General features: G+C 34.9%; 1 protein-coding gene across 18 annotated transcripts in view; it reads right to left on the bottom strand.

Moving 5' to 3' along the window:
* The window catches only part of MBNL1 (muscleblind like splicing regulator 1), a 209,163-nt gene extending 191,049 nt beyond the window's left edge, over positions 1-18,114 (bottom strand). For 4 of the 18 annotated variants that reach the window (XM_064378835.1, XM_064378837.1, XM_064378836.1 and 1 more), the window contains exon 1: positions 17,816-18,105. The gene's annotated coding sequence lies outside the window, so the exon portion shown is untranslated. Of the gene's footprint in view, positions 1-17,815 lie in introns of all 18 variants that reach the window. The other 14 variants (XM_021669543.2, XM_021669544.2, XM_012437026.3 and 11 more) reach the window with 9 other exon arrangements.
* Positions 18,115-21,409: the final 3,295 nt, after the last annotated feature.

Here is a 21,409-nt window from a genome sequence, read left to right as displayed (position 1 = left end):
GGAGGTGCTACATTAGATCTCCAAGAGTATAGTTCTTCCTTCCTCAGTTTCTTCTTTCTTTCCTTTTTTTCTTTCTTTTATTCTTTCCATTGTTTAATCCTTCCTTTCTTCTTTCCATGCAAAAAACACTTTTCATACAATGACTGTATTCATTTCATGAACATTTATTGAGCATCAGCCATGGCTAACTCCTATTCTAGGTACTGTGGTTACAGAAATGAACAGCACAGATAAATCACTTCCCTCAAAGGGGTTGCATTTTACTAAGGGGAAACAAGCAACAAAAAATGAGTGGAGAAAAAAAAAAGATAAACATAGGAGGTAATTTCAGATGGAGGTAAGTGCCATGAAATAAAATAAAGCAGGTTGGGGAATTGGGAGGGGAGGATATGTAAAACGCACCGGAGGACTGAGATGGTCATATGCCAGCAAGGTTCTTGGTGAGGTGAGGAATAGCTGGGGAAAGAGCTTTCAAAGCAATGAGGATTGCATGGCAAGAGCCCTCAGGCCTGACTTCACGGTAGGGCTAGAGAGCCAATGGCGAATAAAAACTACTTAACCTCAAGGAGCTTACAGTCAAGAAAGAGGAAATAAAATGTATCTTCATGAAATTAATCACACTCAAAATGCAAAACTACAACCATGATACTTTTCATCTCTGGGAACCATTGAAGTGTTTGATTATATTAGAGGCAGGGGTGGGAGTGGGGTGATGGAACATTATCTAAATTTGGTTTTCACAAAGATAACTAAATGTTTGTAAAGTAACTCTTGACTGCTGTGTGGAGGCTGATAGTCTAATCTCAGAACAGAACGCGTGAAGTGCACCACTGCTGAGAATGAGAGCAAGAGTAGGCTCTGTCAAGGAGAGCAATGGGCAGCAAACCGCTGGGGGCCCGGCAGCAGAAAGTGATTTGGTTGAAGACTCTCAGCAATGGGGTACAACAAATGTTAGAATTTTGCATCTCAGAGTTGAAGACAGGCCATAAGACTCGTGATCCTCAAGATACATACCTTCAGGGAAGTGAGATGTGGTGTGTGTGTGACTTATTTCTTATTTGGAGTCAACACAATATAGAAAATTCAAAATTAGTGAAGGTAGAATATTTTTATAACAATCACCCGTGTTTCCAGTTCCCAGAGATAGTCACTGTTTGTATTACGGTTTATTTCCTTCTAGGCTTTTCCAATGCATTTTTTAAAGCATAGTTAATCCTGTACTATATATGCAATTTCTTTTCTAAATGTAATCTTTTAAGACAGTCTTATAAAACAAAGGACATCCCCATATCATTTATATATAATCTTCATTTTTCATGAGGTAATGGAAGCTGGAGAGTTGGCCCTTGACCAAAGCCTTGCAGCCAACAAGAGGTCAAGCCTCCTGCCCCACAGTGTTTCACAGCCAGTACGCCAAGCTCCTGAATTCATCTGTCTAACATATAATATATTTATAAATGCTCTACCTGGGATGTACACACACCTTCTACTATGGTCTGTCATTAAAGGAAATATGCAATCATGGTCTTTCAATAAATTAAACAGATATAAAAATAAATATAAAATATAGCCAGAAAGTCAAAATTGACGTTACCTATTTATGCTTATAATATATGATTACATGCAATATTGTAAAACACTTTTTACCATTTCATAAAATTTTATGTTGTCATTTAGCCCAGAATTCCCTTGCAGTCTTTTAAAAATAGTATCTAATAGGCCTTTTAATATAAATGTTGTAGTGAAACTGTTTTATGTACTGTAACCCAAACATTTCTGCATAGTAACCCTGTTTCATATCGAAAACAAATATGAAAAAAATATGGCCTTTTGTCTTATTTACTCCTAAAGATAAAATTCCAATCTTTGACAATGCCGATAACAGGGCCGATGTTCCTAAATGTCTGCTGTGTCTATCTACCTACTCATTGTATTTTTGACGTTTCTTTTTTTGGTTTCTATGATATTCCACATCCCTCTCTTTCCATTCCATTGTGTGAGTTCTCTCTGTGGATCTTTTGTTAGCTCCTCTTATTCCTTCTTGCCTGAGTTTCCTGAAATTACCTTCAATCATGTCTCAAAAGATGTTCTAAAGAGGTATTTTAATAAGAACAACATTTGTCCCATTAATAAATGGTAAGAGTTTCATATATCTGTTTTTCTCTTCTTTCCTCTGTGCTTTGTCCAACAGAGTGGGAACAGAGCAGTACAGTCATAAATTAATTTTAATAACTTAGGCATCAGTGCCCTGACTATTGCTTCTTAATACGTTTAACACATATTCATTGACTACTGACTATGTGCCAAGGGCTGTGCTTGGCACTGGGGATAAAGAAATTATTAAGTCTTTTGCAAGGTGTTCATAGTCTAGCGGTTGGGGACAGACGTAGGGGAAAAAACACAGTTGGAAAAGAGTGTAGCAAATGAAACCATTCAGTTAATTCAACAAACCCTGCATGCTTACCATGTGCCAAGCAGATGGCAAGGAGGATAGGACTGGGCAAGGCCTTGCTCCTCACGGACTCCCAAGCAGCTGGCAAATGGTAAAATTACCCGACACTTGTTAAGGGCTTCGTGGCAGAAAGAAAGTCAGAAAAAAAGTCATGAAAGGCTATCAGACAGATAAAAGACTTGATCAGAAAAAACACTTTTAACAAGTATCGTCTGAGTAACATGAGGAGAAAGTTTGTTTTTCAGATTTTTCTTGCTGTTATTATGGAAAGCTTACTAGTATCAGGTTTATTTCCTAGAGTTTGAGGCTTCTTTGGCTTGCCCCAGTGAATTCCAAACTGGTCTTGCAACTCTCTCTTCTTGCCTCTCCTAGACTTTCAGTAACAAATCTTCAACTAGGTGATAGGAGATTATCTGATTAAAGTCATTCACACTAAGGCGAGAATGAGGCTTAATCCTTCAAGAGCTTTTGCTTTAACAAAGGATAGCTTGTTAACCCTAATCAACTACTCATTGGAAGAACTCTGCAGAAGGATCCGTCCTCCGCACCTTCCCAGATTTGCCAACCCCACCGTCTCTCCTTTTCATTTGTCTTCCTTGAAGCAAAGGAGGAATGGGAGTGTTAGGGACTGCAAGGTCACACATTATCTCCTTGAACTATCACAAGAGGTATGTAAGGTAATTATGACCCCATGCTCATAATGAGGAGACTGAAACTGTGGCTGTGGTTCTTAACTCCACCTACATTTTGGATAGGTGGGCTGCAACCCAGACAAATTAAATCAGAATTTCTGGGAGCAGCATCCAAGCATCTGTAGCTTTTTTTTAAAGCCCCTTAGGTGATTCCAAAGCACAGCCAAGGTTGCCAGTTTCTTGCCTAAACTCTGCAAGAAGCTAGAGTTGAGGAAATGGAAATTACTCGGAATAGGTAGCAATCCATTGACCTGTTCCATTTTTTTCCTTTGACAAATAAAGTTTTTTTTGGCTCAACAGAAATGGAATTATCTGCAGGAAACTCTATACCAAATAGAATTAGATTTGGGTAGGCTGGTGCCCATATGCATCTAGAAATGAGGGAGTTAGGACTAGTTGTGGGTAGCTAGACTGGTGGTGCATTTTGTCATGCACATGGTTGGAAGTGGTGCTTCTTAGGCAATCAAAATATGTTTCACTTTATACCAGGTAAGCATCAGTGGTCCACAGGGTTAAAAACAGACACGACAAACAGTTAAGATCACTCAAAGGAGAACCCTACATATTCTAAAATGCTTAGGTTGAGGTTTGTTTAAAATGTTATGCCCTGTCTCTTGCTAAGAAATTTGATCATATCACAAGGTCAGTAGTTGGAGACCAGCCTGGCCAACATGGTGCAACCCCATCTCTACTAAAAAATACAAACATTAGCTGGGCGTGGCAGCACATGCCTATAGTCCCAGTTACTCAGGAGGCCAAGGCAGGAGAATCGCTTGAACCTAGGAGGCGGAGGTTGCAGTGAGCCAAGATTGAGCCACTGCACTCCAGCCTGGTGACAGAGCAAGACTCCGTCTCAAAAAAAAAAAAAAAATTGTGATCATAAGCACCCCCCTTGAGAGTGACATCAGAGCCTCTGAGAGATAAAGTATGTCCTTGACCACTTCCTTTTGAAGATATATATATATCTTCACCCATTACATACTCATACATATAATCATGTATATTCAACAAAAAACTATTCTCTACATTTTATAAATTGGTTCAATAAATATATTTTATAAATTGGTTCAATAAATTCACATAGTTAAATTATAAAAACAAACAAATTACCAGGACATATCTCACTTGAAACTCATTTGAAGACAATGTTAGACATCTTAGTTTATGGCCTTTGTGAATGTGCCGTCAGTCCAAATGACCTTCCTGGCCCCACCTGGATGGATCTGAATGCCCATGTTTCTGCAATGGGCTTAGCAATGAGTAACTGCTGACAGGGCCTGATTCCATCTATCCTTCCAAGTAATGAATGTGTTTTTAGACAATGTGGAGCATTCTTTTCCATTTTCAGACTTTTCTGGCCATAGGTCACCAGCTCACCAGTTACTGCTGCATTTTTCATTCTAAACCTTATTGCTATCAACTTTCCTATCCAGTCTCCAAACAGTCACTGAGCACCTGGCATAATTCCAGTCTTTCCTAGAGTCTGCGGTTACTTCGTAAGCAAAACTAGACCTGAAGCCTCTTGAAATATATAGTCTAGCAAGGACAATGAATATGAAATGGTAAGTAATTATGATCAATTAAGTAAGTAATGTAAATGTGCAAAATTTAGTGAATGAGAAAAATGCGAATGTGTACCTGGTGAATCTAAACTCAACAGATAAACAATTATAATTATTTTAATGCTTTCTCCCTTTTTTATGGAATTCAAACATTTCACATTATGGTTGAAGGTCTTCAAAGTACTTGTACTACATGTGTACATTATCTGGGTTCCTCTTCATTTGTAAGGACAGAATCCTATTACTAGTTGCATGAAATAGTGACTATTTCTGTTAACTGGCAAAGTGTCCATCACATAGCCCCTAAGGGCAAGGTCGGAGGAAATCTGTGACCGATCACTAATACTAAGCCCTTGATGTGTTCTTTGGTGTTACTGTCATTCACTTCCTGGGCTTAATCTTTTAAGGGTATGATATCTACAAACAAAGCTAACCAGCTTATCTTTGATACTTTCAAGAAGTATAGCAAGCCAGCTTTTAAATTAATATTTGAAAATAAAATAAAAACAATTGTATAATCTTTTGCTTTGTCAAAAATCAAAGGCTCTGTTAAAATCTTTTTTGGTGGATGTAAAATGATTTTTTCTGTTTCTGGATGTAAGGTAATCTATGCTTATTTTAAGTGATGTATCAAGTGTCTTTAATAAAGGTTTATTTATTGATTCTGTTCAAGTTACTACTATAAAGATGTTTATGCACAGTTATTCTAGACTAGCAAAAGAGCAGTAATCTGTAACTCCCACCCACATACTTACACCCATGCACAGTGTGTCTTCCTTCTACAGCTTCAAGACTCCCACGCTCCTGAAAAAGCACTTTCCTACTTGTCATTTAGTCTTTAAAATTAAGTAAAGAAAAGTTAATTGTATAAAAGGAGCTGGTTACCTTGAGCCTCTCTTTTATATGGAGTTGCACTTCTCTAAAAATAGACTAAATTATAGGCTTAGCCAGGACAGTTTTTCCCCTTGGAAGACCTTTGAAGTTTGTTTACTCTTACAAAGCTCTGGAAGGCTCATCTGAAAGAAGCTGTAACTAATTTGCCAATGTCCCTAAATACCAAGAAGTCCACGTGGGCACTAGAAGGTGTCAACTTTGCTTGATTACTCTTGAATTTGTGGGAAAGGGAATGTTTGGCACTAATATCAGATTCATAAAAGGCAGCCAAAATTAATTGTTAGGAAGAAGGTATGCTTAGATGATATGTAGCATAACTTTGGGCATTTTCCTTATAAAGCCAGTGAAGTAAATCTATTTTGTTTATGACTAGATTACTGGGTGACTAAAAGGAAAATACTATCTACTTTGGGGTTATTGGCAATTGGGGTTAATTGTCACCAATTGTGACACAAGGGGTAGTTTCCACTGGCAATCGTTACTGCTGTTTTGCAACCTTGGTCTTCTGCTGCAACCTTGGTCTTCTGCTGCAACCTTGCCCTGCTGCCTTTGTTGTTGGCTGCTCTTGGCAACCGGGTATACCCACCTCCCCCCACCAACCAGCTTGGTGCAATGGCCTGTGTATGACCCATGCACATTTTTGAAGAATCAGAGCAGGAAAAGAGTAAGTGTCATTTCGCAGGCTGCCTTTCTGCCCATGGCCTTGGCTATTAGACATAAAGACGGGATTTAGAATCTGTTATTAGGCATAAGATTTTGGACAAGTTTTTCCAAGTCTCAGGTTCCTGCAAACTTAAAATGTCTACCTTGTGAAATTATGATAATGAATGACTTCATGAGAATTATCCTAACATTGATCAGGCCTTTGATAAATTAGAGCTGTTTTTCAAAATTTAAAATAGATAGTAATTACAAATTTTTAAAATACAGGATATTTTTAAAATAATAAGCTCTTGTTAAGCTTCAAGTCTCTTCAAAACATGAGGATTCAAATCAAAATATAAATTTTAAGAAGTTACAGTTATTTTCTAAAAGATGGTATAGCTATACAGAGATACCTTTACAGTTTTTATATCAGGGAGGATGCAATCAAAAGGGAACCCAAGATGTTTCCTGAAATGATTAACAGCAACTCTTAGAAATATCACTATTGATTGGTCAGTGCACAGGTTTCTCTGGTCGAACTTTTCTCACCCACTTTACAAGCAAAAACATGAGAAAGACAAGTCAAATGAAGCCAAGCAAATGGTATGTACCACATTAACGGAGTGTATATAATGCACAGTTGCATGAAAACCACTTCCTTTAGCACTAGATTTCAAAATTATTATTATTTTTTTCCCAGTCAGAGCTGTCGCCGCAGGAAGAAAAATTTAGTTGTCTTCTTTCTTAAGTAACACAAGTCAAGAGATTATTCCAGGCATTACTTCATTTTTTTAAGCTCTTACTCCTACTTCCCTGAAAAATGTATCTCCTGACTTCATCAGAACAAATGCACTCAGAATTTTAAGAGGAGAAAATAATGATTATGTGTTGCTAAGTACTATTTTAGTAACAAATGCTTGGACCACTAAAATGATGACATCAACCACAAAAAGAATAACATTTACACTTTTGAAAGATATTTTTTTCCAAACATTATGGGTGACCAATGAGAGCAGCAAAGCCAAATAAAGGCACAAGGAGAAGCCTCCTGGCTCTGGAGAAGGCATGCCTAGCATCCTTTTCTGAAGGGTGATCATCAGCCCCAAGTTAATTAAATAATCAGGCCCAACATCCATCTGCTCTTTCTGTATTCCCTTCCTGAATCTAGTTCATGTCAACAAATATGTAGTAGTATTGTAGAAAATCTAACGCTTTCATACTTTTAACAGATTTGCTTCTTGGTTAATCTGCCCAGGTCAGGAAGTGGCTTATATTTCAGGATTGCTCTCTAACACTCATTACGAATATTCATACCTTTGTTCTTTCAAACACACACACACTTAAAAACCACACACTACCTCATACTCTGCAATAATCCGATAATATGGTGGTCATCATACCTACATACATAGATAGAATGCATTGCTTAAATAGCACATAAGTCATCTATATTTCTCCACACCCTGTAATACCAGTAGCACAATGTTTTTCTATTTGGAGGTTGTCAGGAGCACTCAGAAGTAAGCTTCTGGATCCTACAACAACGCATCTGACTGCCTTGGTGACATGACTGTCATCCTTCTAATACACACTCAGTCCAAGGCCAGGTACTAATGTTTTTTTGTTTGTTTGTTTTTATGGGTGGCTTTTAACTCAAGCCAGAAATAGAAAAATCTATACTTGTTGTTATTAACTTCTTAAGTATGAGGGAAGACCACTTTTTCTCATCATCCCTAATTAATAAATATTGAGTCTGTTTACTTAATTTTTAAACAGTCTTTTCAATAAGCTATTCTATATTCTTTCTCCAAATCTCAGCTCTTAACCTCCAACCCCTTAAAGGAGGTAGTGTCCAACTAACAGAGATTTAAAACATAATAATATGGTTCATTTAGATTTCTTAGGATAATAAAAATAAATCACAGGGAATTTATAATTACTATGGAAAATAGCAGAGTAATATATGTCTATTTTTAAGAGGATCAGGTTGATGTTGCTGGGGGCCCAATAGCTATTGTTACTGGGATTTGGGGAGAATAAACAAGGGAACATCTGTGGTCTCTGGAGGCTAAAATACAACTTTCTGTAGTCTTTTCTGCTTCATGTCCCTGCAGAAACTAAGTTTCATGATGACACCATTATCAGAAATCAGTGTACACATTTTCAAATGGCCATGATTAGAGTCAATTATTCCGTGGCAATTTTGCTGAAAACATTAAGTTTACAAATTTAAATAATATTTGAGCCTCTTTCACTTTTATCAAGGTAAACTTGGCTTATCTGAAATTCACCTAAATGTAATAATTTATCTCCTATGAAACTTTTACCTATATAGTAATTCCTTTTTCTCTTCTAACAACAGTTTTTCCATGGGGCCTGTGCTAGCAGAGATAATGGTTCATTCATTGCATTCCCTTCTCCAATTCACACATGTGCATGTCCTTGTGAATGTTTGTTTATATGTACAACTCCATTTCTTGGTCTACAGTCTATTTGACTTGGCTCTTTCACAACTCCAGCTCTTGAGCTTCATCTCCCATCATCCTTTGAGACCCAGGCTCTTTTCCACTTCTCAAATAGGCCAAGCTCTTTTCTACTTATATTTCCTTTGCATCTTCCTGAACTACTCTTCCCAGAGTCCTCTGCATAGTGCTCTCAATCCTCTCATTGTTCAGGTCTTAGCTTAAATATCACCTTTTCAAACAGGCCATCTCAGGAGACTATTTATGTAAAGATGATTTCCCCCCTTCTTCTTTCTATCCTCATGGCCTGCTGGATTTTCTTCTGGTCACTATCACTATCCAAAAGTCCCTTTAAAATTTGGTTTATTTACTAGTTTATTCAATTCTTTCCCCACTAGTCTAAAGGCTCCTTGAGGGTAGAAACTTGATCTTGTCCATCATTATTTCTCCAGCACCTGAAATAGTGCCCAAAGTATAGTGCTTGACATATGATTTCATGAATAAACTCACTTTAAAACGAAAACAGAGCTTCTCATAAGAGTTAAAATCCTCTCATCACATAACCCACTTCCTGAGAAGAACCATAAAGTCAGAGCCACCAAAAATCTTCTATGGTAGCACTAAAGGAGATAGTGCTCAATATTAAAAAGGCTCAGTATTTAAAAAGGCTCAATATTAAATTAATTGTAATATTAGAATATTTTTATTTCTTTGAAACTTTCTGGACTCTTCTGAAAATTTATTATCCCAACTCTTCTCCACCTAATGAAATAATTTCAATAGTTCAACTTTTTTTTTTTTTTTTTTTTTTTTTTTTTTTATCTAGTGCCAGATTTCAAAGGGAATGCTTCCAGTTTTGCCCCAATAGTTCAACTTTAAACCCACCACCTCCAGGGAGCCTTGTAACCATCACTGCACCTGGAGGTACAGTTCTAAACTATTTTGATCATTCACGTGACATCTTCTGTTTTTTTATGCTGTGGCTTAATATCTATTTCTTTTAATATTTACTCCACTAAATTGTAAGATTTCTGGCTCAGGACTGCATCATAATAATCCATAAATTCTTAACTGTATCTAAACCACAGATTTATCTACTTGACTTTTCAAAAAATAAGTGGTAGAGGCCATATACAAACATGACGCAAATCCAGTTTAGAGAGAGACATACCAGGATCAATTTTGTGATCTTTATTAAGCTACCTACCTCTCTGAACTTCCATATTTTTCCTTAAATCTGTTAAGTGGAAGTAATAGTACTTATTGCATAGGACTGATGAGGGCATTAAATTCGTTAATCATGTGAAGCATCTGACATATGATGATACAAAAAAATGTTAACATGAAATAGCAGAGCTGATATTATTACTAACATTACAATTATCATTATCATTAGCTTTATTATCGTTTAGGGCCTTATAATCTCAAAAACTTAGTTATATGCTAATACATATAACTAAGCTTGATATTTTGGATATATAAGAAAAAGAATTTTTCTAGAATAGTTTTATAATCCACTTCAAGATAAAAAATAGAACAAGGAAGTAATTACAAAACAATATTGAAAATACCCATAGATGTGAGGCCAGCATAGGCAGATGGCTAATCAGGAAATGATTCTGGAAGGAGATTTCTCTTCCATCTGGTTGAGGAAAGCAATGAACCGTAACTGTCAAGGAAGAGTGGGTACATGCTTTTCTTGGGGGTGAGAGCAAGGCAGAATAAAGGCAGAGGCAATGGGGCAAGAAATGCAGAGGTCTTGCACCTCAGGATTCTAAAAAGTTAGTGGCAGTCACTGTGAACTTGTCTTTTTTTTTTTAGTTCAGTGGAAAATAGCCAGCACAGAAAAAAAAGAGAACTTCTCCGTCTATTTGTTGTCTCCAAGGACGACTTTTTGGTTTCAGTTTGTTTGACTCAATACAGACGAAAGAAACTACACCTGACATTTGCATGGCAGTTTAGAGTACTACTGTAAACATGGCCCCTTCAAGACAGTGTTGGGAGATAGTTATTTCTATTATGCTTATTTTTAATATAAGGCTCAGAAATGTTGAGGCCTTTCACTTAATCATTGTTTATTTATTGAGCACCTACTATGCTCCAAATATTTTACTAGAAAATGTAAAGGTAGCATCAACAACAAAGGCCAAGTCTCTGCCCTCATGGAACTTATATTCTAGTGAGAGGAACAGATAATAAATAATTGGATAAAGAAATAAAAAATTAACATGTTATGTAACATTTTATGTGCTAACAGTAAAATTAAAATGGGATGAACTGACAGAGTGACTGGGTTGGGAATACTGCAATTTAATATGTAGTGGATCATGGGAAACATCTATTAGGAGAAATGTTTGAGAAGAGACCTGAATAAAGAAGAGATTGTATCACAATTAGGTATGTGGCCATGCCAGGAAAAGAGAAGGGCATGTGGAAAGTCCCTGAGTCAAGAATGAGCTCAGAATACTCTGGGGAGAAAATGAAGAGTAGAGCCAGAATATCATGAATGAAGAGATGAGAGATAGGATATGAGAAAAAATACAAAGACATAAAAACCATAGTTAGGAATCTGGATTTTTATCCTAACTAAAATAAGAAGCAATTGAAGAAATTTTGAGGAGGAAGTCACATGATTTGATGTATATTTCAAATGGTCATCTTGGTAGGGATGCCAGAATAGAAAAAGAGCATTTCTTAATAGGCTACTACAAAAAACAGAGACATCCAGAACAGAGATGACAGTGTCTTACACTTTGCTCACAATGAGAAGCAGGTGATTCTGGTCAGCATTGGAATATCTTTTGGGAACAGAACAGACAGGCATGCTGATAGATGGAGTGTAGGTGAGGAAAAGGAAGAATGAAATTAAGGATACTTTTGGCCTGGATAATGGCGATAAGATGGTGCTATGTAGTAAATAAAGGAGATTGGTTATGGAGCAGAGAGAGGAGTAGGAAATGAAGGGTTTTATTTGGGGCATGTTGAATTTGAGATGCCTCTTAACATCTGAGTGTTTAGCTGTAATAATCAATTTGGGGTATTAGCCCACACATTGGTAGAAAGTTGAATTTGCTTTTTATTTAGGGTTATAAGGGTAGATGTCTGGAAAGACAGGAGATATAACTTATGCAAGATCCGCAGTTGGTAAGTGATCAAATGGAACTTGAAAATCAATCGTTTGACACTGACCACAAATTTCTCTTCCTATTACGAATTTTAGGGCTTATTTTCAGTTACGAATGCTGGAGTAGAATATGGGGAAGTATTGGGAGCAGATATATTCTAGGGTCACATATGAAAGAGTGAAATATTTTTTAGTGCTTACAAACTCCACACTTTTATGATTGCTCTTTATTTTCTTTACATAATTTTTTTTCCTTAAGTGTAATGATAACATGCACATTTAACTTTAAAAAACTCTGGAATAATAAACCCATAAGGTAAGTGAATTACCAGTGTGACTATAGATATCTACTTTCTTTTCTGAAATTGTCACGTTTTGAAATGCAAAGGAGGATAATTTGACTTCAGACTAAATGTAGATTGAAGACATTTGAAATACAAAGATAAAAGTTCAACCCAAAACTCAAGCGGGTATTTTTGAACTGTATCAATAACATTTGAGTTAGGATGTATCAGGTTTGTTTAGCAGAAATGTCTAAAGCAATCAGCACTTCATCTCTACAGTTTAAAAAAAGATTTAAAGCAAATTAATTGACTCAGAAAATAAAATTAAATCAATAAAAATGTAAAAGGATAAAACCTAAAATTGGGAACAATGAATTTAATTGTATGTAAAGGGAATACTGTGATCACCCTGAATGGAAAGCCAGAAAGAGAGAGGGAGGAACAAACAGAGAGAAGGGAGGAAGGAAGGGAGGGGAGGAAGGAAGAAAGGGAGGGAGGAAGGGAGGGAAGGAGGGAAGGAAGGAAGGAAGGAAGGAAGGAAGGAAGGAAGTTTGGTTCTAGAAGGGAAGGGCTCCATTGGTCAAATGTGAACAATTTAAGCATCAAAATAGTTAAGTCATAGAAAAAAGAAATTCATGTATCCATACCAGTAACAAATAGATACATAAATTAATAATTAAATAGATTTTGAAGGTGAGAGTTTGTTTGCTTACAGTAAAATGGGAAAGACTAATGTAAATGTGGAGTGAATGCTGAAGTTGTAAAGCCATCATTCTGCAACCATTATAGTAAAGATTGCATTTGACAAGAACATCAGTGAATGATAAATCTGAGGGGAAATTTTTGATGAGGAGCTATCATTATGCAATAGAGAAATCAGACAACACCTTGACTAGGCAACAAAAATGAGCTTTAATAATGTGGGACAGAAGAGACTTATATGCCCCTAGATATGATAGTGTGAGAGGAAAAAATCACCTATGAGGAATTCCAGTAGAAAGTGCATAACCATAATCTAATCATGGGGAAATATCAGAAAAATAAACAATGAGGAGTACTTTATTAATATGAAAAAAAAGAGTTGTTGAATACAATATATTCATTGAAATCTTCATTTTCATAAAAGACAAAGAAATGATATGGAAATGTTCCAAACAAAAGGACACTAGGGAGACATGGCATTCAAGAGATCTATTGTACAGCATAGTGACTATAATTAATAGCAATGTATTATATTCTTAAATATTGCTAAGAGATTAGATTTGAAATGTTTTCCCAACAAAAAAAATATTTGAGTAGTGCATATGTTAATTAGCTCAATTTATCCATTGTATATTTAGCCACCATGTATAAATATTTTAAAACATGCTTTACACAAGAGAAATATACAATTTTAACATATCACTTAAAAACAATACATTTTAAAAAGGCAAAAGACAACTATGTGTAATAATTGACTCCAGACTGGGTCATTTACTGGAGGGAAAATATTTTAAAAGTTATTATTTGATAAACAGCAAAATTGGAACATGGACAAATATTAGATAAAAGTAGTGTAGCTATGTAAATTTATGAAGCAGATAATTGGATGTAACTGTTATGTAAGAGATTATCTCTATTCTGGAAGATTACACACTGAAGGGCCTTGTTATATGTGACTTACTCTTAAATTGTTCAGAAAAAAAATATGAACATAGAAAAATATAAAGAAACAAGAGCAAGTTATAAGGTAAATGGGATAAAATATTCAAGCAAATCTAGATAAGGATATAAGGATGTTCATTATACTATTTTTATTTTTACAACTTTTTTGAGCTTCCAATTATTTCTAAATAAAATGTTTTAAAGTAGGCGAAGTGTAACAAGAGTTTCTGGTGAGCATTAAAGAAAACTCACTGCCATCAATATATTATTGTATTTTATTCAGAAGTCCATCTAATTGCATAGAAAATGTTTTTGCTGCTCCTCTAATTCAGATCTACTCAACCATATAGAATGAAAATAAAAACAACATACTTAAAATTTTTCTCTTGTGCAAAGAGAAAATAAGTTGAATTATGGTATACTTTTAAAAATTCTACTTTTTTTTCAAAATCATAACCGTGATGATTTTTCTCAAAATCATATTGCAATTTATTTTTTTCCCAAGGTGAGAAAAAGTTTGAGAATGTGATAACCGCTACGTATTTTTTTAAAAAAGGGCTTACAATGAAATATCTGTAAAGTAGACATGATGAGGTATGAAATTTTATACTCATGGAGCAACACCAATAGACTAACTTCATTCTTCATCTGCTTTCCAGGGTTCCAAAATTAATTAATGATTCTAGTGACATTTTTATTTAAATTTGGATTCAAAAATGCAATCTGGTATTTTCCTCAATGATATTAAAAGTAAAAAAATTAAATAAAATGTTAAAACCTATTTTTAGAACTTGTATATAAAGATAAAAAGTAAAAGCGGAAGGAATTTTACAAACATTAAATCTAAGTGCCTATTTTTAGTTAGTATGAAATAATAAAAAAAATCAATGATAATCAGGTAAATAATAGAACTATACTATTCTCAAATAACAAGTTACATTTTAAAGATTAAAAATTAACGAACAGTATTTTTATTTTCTACAATGCAGATGTGTAAATTAGATTCCATTTCACTTATTATTTAAATGTAAATATTCAGAAATATAAAATGGCTTATATTCTTTGTATTTGCACAAATTACATATCCTTTATAGCTGCACAAATTATTTCCTGTATGAAAATGTTACATATTCTATCATACAGAGTTCATATGCTGCCATAGCTTACATTTTTACAATCATAATAATTTTCTCATTTATTTAGCATATTTTAATTATCATAATAAATGTGAATGTGCAAATGTAGCACTCATTTGGAATTTACAGTTATTAAAAATAAATAGAAAGTCAACAAGTACAAGAGGGCACAACTTTGCTTTTAAATGGTTGAAAGACCCACAACATCTAGAGTACGAAGACTTTTGTTTTTCAGTTCAAAACATGTCATCTCTCCTAGTCTGCACCCAAACTGTAATCTTTCTTTTATTCTTGCAAATGAGAAAATGACCAAAAGAAGAGGAAACAAAACAACTAAACAAAAACTAAATGTTTCAATGTTCTTTCGGAAGTTTAGTAATTTATGTCAAAAACAAATAGCACTGGTATTCCTAAATGAAATTATTCTTATTCGTTGGAGTGGGATAGAGCCCTCTATAAGCAGATCATTCTTTTCTATTTCTATAGATGAGCAACTTCGGGAAGGTCATCTTGTGAAGGAAGAGGAGAACATCCATTTAACTATGAGGTTAGCAGGATCAACTCTGGAACCAATAGGCTAACAGATCCCCAAGAAGATCACCCACTTCCCAAAATCAAACTATGCCTTATTAAGACAGAGGCCAAATTTCACCATACTATATACAGCAGTCAGCCAGTCTCAGCTTTTATTAAATTCAATGAAAACTTCTTATATAGTTATGTCACATAAACATAATCTATTAAAACATAATAGAATATATATGTACAGTTCAGAAGTCAAAATTGTGTTTTCCAGTAATAAGTTATATATCATATTTATTTATGATGAATAAACAGTATTATTAAATAATTAATATTACATAATTATTTGTTAATATTTATTTACTATTAATAAATATTATCATGGAAACTCAGATAAGCACTCATTTTTTTCTTCTGTAAAAATAATTTTCTCAAAGAGAGAACAACTTATAAACTTATTTTTCGTAATCTAGAACCAGGATGGTCATTCAGACTTTATTAATTCTTGACAAAAAAATAATAACAACAACAACAAATCTGTCTTGCCAGAAAGATAGTATCTTCTCTGCTGCTTTAGTCTTCATTTGCTGTTCTGAATTACAGTTATGACCAACTTATATTGCAATTTCCTTGGGCTATGTTTCCTTGTGATTGTTAGCCATTATTGAGTATATTACCATACTACATATAGCACTTAATAGCTCAGGATATCAAAATGTCTCATAGTTAAAATTTTGGTCATTTGGACTTCTGATGGAAGTAGTTGTGTTTATTTTTAAATTTTCTTTATTTTTAGAGACACAGTCTGGCTCTGTCACTTAGGCTGGAGTGCAGTGGTGCAATCACAGCTCACTATAGCCTTGATCTTCGGACTTAAGCCATCCTTCTGCCTCGGCCTCCAAAGTAGCTGAGACTACAGGCTTGAGCCACCAGACCTGGCAAGCAGTTGTGTTTCATTAGTGTGTGGTAAAGATGAAGACGCACACTTGTAATGAATTGCTCACAACTGTCAACTTAATTTTAAAATTTTCATCAAGTTAAGTTTGTCAAACTTGAGTTAACAGTTCACACCTGAGTTTCTAACACTAACAATCTGCTTTCCTTCTCTCTGTAATCAGAAGACAGCAACTATTGGCATAGTGCATGAAAATAAGTTTTTAAAAAACCCAACTAGGTACTAGGTAATGTGCTAGAGCCAGTATAACACTACCATTTACCAAAATTTATTGAAAATTAAATCTATTAATTGATAGGATAATGTGGACTTTCTTTTTTGGAAGTCATGAGATTGGTCTAATTTTTTTCAAACCAAATTAAGAAAGCATTCAAATACATCTTGGAATATTTATACTTACCAAATCTCACACGGTAAATGTGTGATGTATGAAAGTTTCTCAAAATGGTTCAGTTATGGAAATGCTCAGAGGCAAACTCTTCAAACTTCCATATGTATAACCAGAATAGTTCACTTAAAATGATTTTTCTTTTCAAAGCCGTATTAAACACTCCTTAATGTTTTTACCAAAGTATAAAGAAACCAATAGCTTTTAAAAGGAAGATTTTAAAATTGCTATATTATGAACAAAATTGTATCAAATACAGTTAATATGTGTAGGTAGTATTCTAGACTAGTGCAAATGAGAATAAAAATTTCTAGAATCTACATTATTTTAGAATTTCACTAATAAGATCAGTTTCAGTGTAGTTTGATTTCCAATTATCAATCCAAATGTCTTATTTTGTTTTCATTCTTACTATATTTTAAGCATTATAAATACAAATTAATCTTTAGAAAACAATAAATTTTAAAAATTAGATTTGCATAGTTCATTTAAATTTTTAAGTCATGCTGTCTACATTACAAATTAATTTTTCTAAACAAATATCATAAAGTGATGATATAACAATAATACTCAAATGTCATATTTCAAATGGTATATTTTCACAGTGGGTAAAAACAAATGTAAGATGGTTTTTTTCTGGAAAGTACTCAGCTAACTATGTAATTGAACAAAAGGATATCCATGAGAGAATATTAGAAATAATCTAGAGCTGGGGAAGAAGACAAGTTGTCAAATTTGTTAATAATCCAAAAGCTTCTTCAGCACTAAATTGTGTGCAAAATCACACATACACGAGAAAGATAATGTTTTATTTTGCAGGTAAAATAATTTTGAGCTCAATGAAAACTTTAAATTTTTCCAGGTTTTTAAAAGCTTGTATGTGAAGTTGAAACTTTGTAAATTTATTAGACCTCTTATTTAAAATGCCGGTTACTCACTTGAAAGAAGTATAGGTTTATCTAATCTACACGGTAATCTGGCCAGCATTTAAATTGTTGCTATATAAATAGCAATCCAAATAATAAAATGAAAAAATAGCAAATAATTGTTCTTACCTCTATGCATTGGTTATAGTTGCTTATTAAGCTGCTTCACTGGTTGAGACAAACTACCAGCACTTCAAAGAGCTCTGTTCTCTGCTCAACTCTCTTCTCTAGTTACATTATTTTTTTTCCTCTGCAAAAGGATAGTCCACCAAAAGAGGAAGTTATGAAATAACAGTCATTATGCTTTATCCATTTTATGGGGCATGGAAAATTATTCATAAAGCTTACACTTGAAATCACAGCAACAGGCTATAATTGTTGCCTGTACACATGTATAATTAAAATTCACACACGTTTATATGTGTAAGCAAATTTTAGAAAAGTTAAGATATTGAAACCTATACTTGGCCTGGCCTGGCCTGGCAGCTCATGCCTGTAATCCCAGCACTTTGGGAGGTCGAGGCAGGCAGACCACCTGAGGTCAGGAGTTCGAGACCAGTATGGCCAACATGGTCAAACTCCGTGTCTACTAAAAATACAAAAATTAGCCGAGCATAGTGGCTGGTTCCTGAATCCCACCTACTCAGGAGACTGAGGCAGAAGAATCGCTTGAACCTAAGAGATGCAGTTTGCAGTGAGCTGAGATCACGGCCACTGCATTACAGGCTAGGAGACACAGTGAGACTGTCTCAAACAAAACAAAACACAAAGAAAACCCCTAAACTTGATGAAGTAGTGCCGTTTATATAAGAAAACATCTCCTGTGTGGCTCGATGATCACAGAAAAACAGAAAATACTGCTCTATGCAGAAGAAAACTGTCCAACTGATATATGGGAATAAACTTGCTTTTATAAGTCTAATTGATTTAAAGTCTTTGGAGTATGACCCAAATGCTAATCTGACTACAGGCAACTTGTTAAGAGAAGAAGAAAAAAAAACCTCCAGTAAACAGGCATTTTCCTGGAATTTGGGTAGTGGTTTTTTATGTACAAGTCTCAAACTTCCTTTCTCATGAATAGTTGCCTGTTACATATAGATAAAGCACTGCAAAACTGAAACTGTTACTTACACATGAACTACCGTCTTTCGCTACTTCAGCCACAAGAGTTAAAAACAGGTGCAGAGGTGCAGAACCTTCAAAACCGAACATTTAGCTGGCTGTTTTTTACAGGTTGGAGTAGTAAATGAGAATACTAAAAGGACAGTAGGGATAATGGTTTTAAAAAGACATAAAACAGTTGATCAAAGCAAAAACTGCCAACTTCAAACAAAACGATATATACAAATATATTTCTCATGGCTTCAGGTTGCCAGATAATAGAAGCCAATGGGTAGCTTCATATTTATGTGTGGCAGTTGCTACCAACCCCCTTGCTCATTGGGGAAGGAGATGGAGATGGATTGCAAGATCAATGCAGTAATTATGCAAACCTCCACATGTTGCAAGAACCACTTTCTGGACTTTAGAAGTTATCATGCTGTCACTGTATCACACTCTTTGCTTTTTATTTAACCTTATATCCAGAGAGGCATTAAAGAGTAATTAGACTGGGCATGGTGGCTCACGCCTATAATCCCAGCACATTGGGAGGCCCAGGCAGGTGGATCACTTGAGGTCAGGAGTTCGAGATCAGCCTGGCCAACATGGCGAAACTCATCTCTACTAAAAAAGATAAAAATTAGCCGAGTGTGTTGGCGAGCCCCTGTAATCCCAGCTACTCGGGAGGCTGAGGCAGGAGAATCGCTTGAACCTGGGAAGTGGAGTTAGGCAACAGGATAAGAGTACGTCTCAAAAAAAAAAAAGAAAGAGAAAGAAAAAGAGTATTTAGAAACTGAAGTATTTTCCATTTCACCTAAACTCATACTTAATGTGTTTGCAGGAAGTAAAACAAATAAACCAAATGAAAAGGACTGTCCCCTCCAAAAAATCACAAAAAACAAACAACAAAATAACACAAATAAACAAAACTCCAGTTTTTCATCAATATCATATTTTATTTGAATTCTTTTGTGAACCACTTACATAGAAATCTTTGGAGAAAAGTTGTCGATGTGATTAAAATTGCTTAGCTTTTATGTGTTTAGACAAATTTTAAATATTATTGTATTTGGGTATCATTATATAAAACACAAGTCTTATCAGTCCCCAAAGACCCAGTCACACTTCTGGAAGCACAGTCCTTGATACTGCTGTAATTTTAATGTATTTCTTCAGTATCTATATACCTTTTACCTGAATAGTGGATATATATCTCTACTTTTCTGCTTCTCTAATGATTCCTTCCAGGCTGATAAATACGCTCAAGTTTCTTCCATATTAAAAATTCCTCCTCTGACTGACTTGCACTATTACTTTCTTTTCCTTCATCAGAACTTTTTGAGAAAGTTGCCAACATTAACCTGAGCTGTTACATCTTTTTTTATATGTGTGTATGGTAGAATACACACATAACAAAATTTACTATTTGAACCATTTTTAAATATACAATTCAGAGGCATTAAGTACATTCACGTTGTTATGCAACCATCACCACCATTCATCTCTAGAACTTTCTTTTTCATTCTTCTATACTGAAACTCTGTACCTATTAAACAATAACTGAATGTTCCTTCCTGCCCTCAACCCTGGCAACCACCATCTACTTTCTATCTCTATGAATTTGATTACACTAGGTATTTTATATGAATGGAATCACATGACATTTGTCCATTTGTGTCTGGCTTATTTCACTTAGGTTCATCCAAGTTGTAGCATGTGTCAGAATTTCCTTCCTTTTTAAAGCTGAATAATGTTCCATTGTGGGCATATACCACATTTGTTTCCTATTTATCAGACGATGGACACTTCTATCTTTGGCCATTGAGATAATGCTGCTATGACCATGGGAGTGAAAATATCTGTTTGTTTGAATCTTTGCTTTCATTTTTTTTATATATACACCCAGAAGTGGAATTGGATCATACAGTAATTTTATATTTATTTTTTAGAAACTACCATACTAAGTCCACCTATCTTTCTCATATTTCTTCCTTCTGCATAGGTTTCCACTTCCTCCTATTTACCAAGACTCTTGCCAAAATCACCAGCGATCTCCTTGTTTCCAAATCCAAAGGCCAAAAGCCCTCTTACTTGACCTGCTTTTAGCACATGCCACTGTTCACCACTTCCTCCTCCAGGAAATGTTCTGTCTTTCGGTTCTTGACTTCACTCTCACCTTCTGATTATGTAGCAACTTCTCTGATTTCTTTATGAGTCTTTAACTCTGCTCCTTTAGTAAATGCTGCCACTTCTCAGAATTCTGTCCTGGGCTTGCTCTCCTTACCCCACAATCTCACTATCCTTAAATGGTTTTAATTGGTAAATACTGATTGCTCCCAAATCTCTGTTTCCAACCCAGGTATCTCCCTAAAAACATTTCACCAATGCAAAATATAAGATCATTTTTACTTGCAATGTACAGAAAAGAGTCTGTATAGAGGCACCAAGATAAGACTGAATTAATTTTTCAACTCTACTATTTTTTAAACTTCAGGAGGTCAGGCATTATTTTTGAGCCCTATTTCCTCACCTGTAAATGGGGCTTCAAATGACCACCTAAGAAGGTTACTGGAAATATAAAACAAAGAATACTTAGCACTTTCTAGTGTTTACAGTATTAAA

The sequence above is a fragment of the Aotus nancymaae genome, unplaced genomic scaffold (assembly GCF_030222135.1).
Source record: "Aotus nancymaae isolate 86718 unplaced genomic scaffold, 86718_ANA_hifiasm-v0.15.2.pri h1tg000019l, whole genome shotgun sequence".
Classification (NCBI taxonomy): Eukaryota; Metazoa; Chordata; class Mammalia; order Primates; family Aotidae; genus Aotus; species Aotus nancymaae.
Note: the sequence above shows the minus strand (reverse complement) of the source record. Positions and strands in the feature narration are given on the sequence as shown.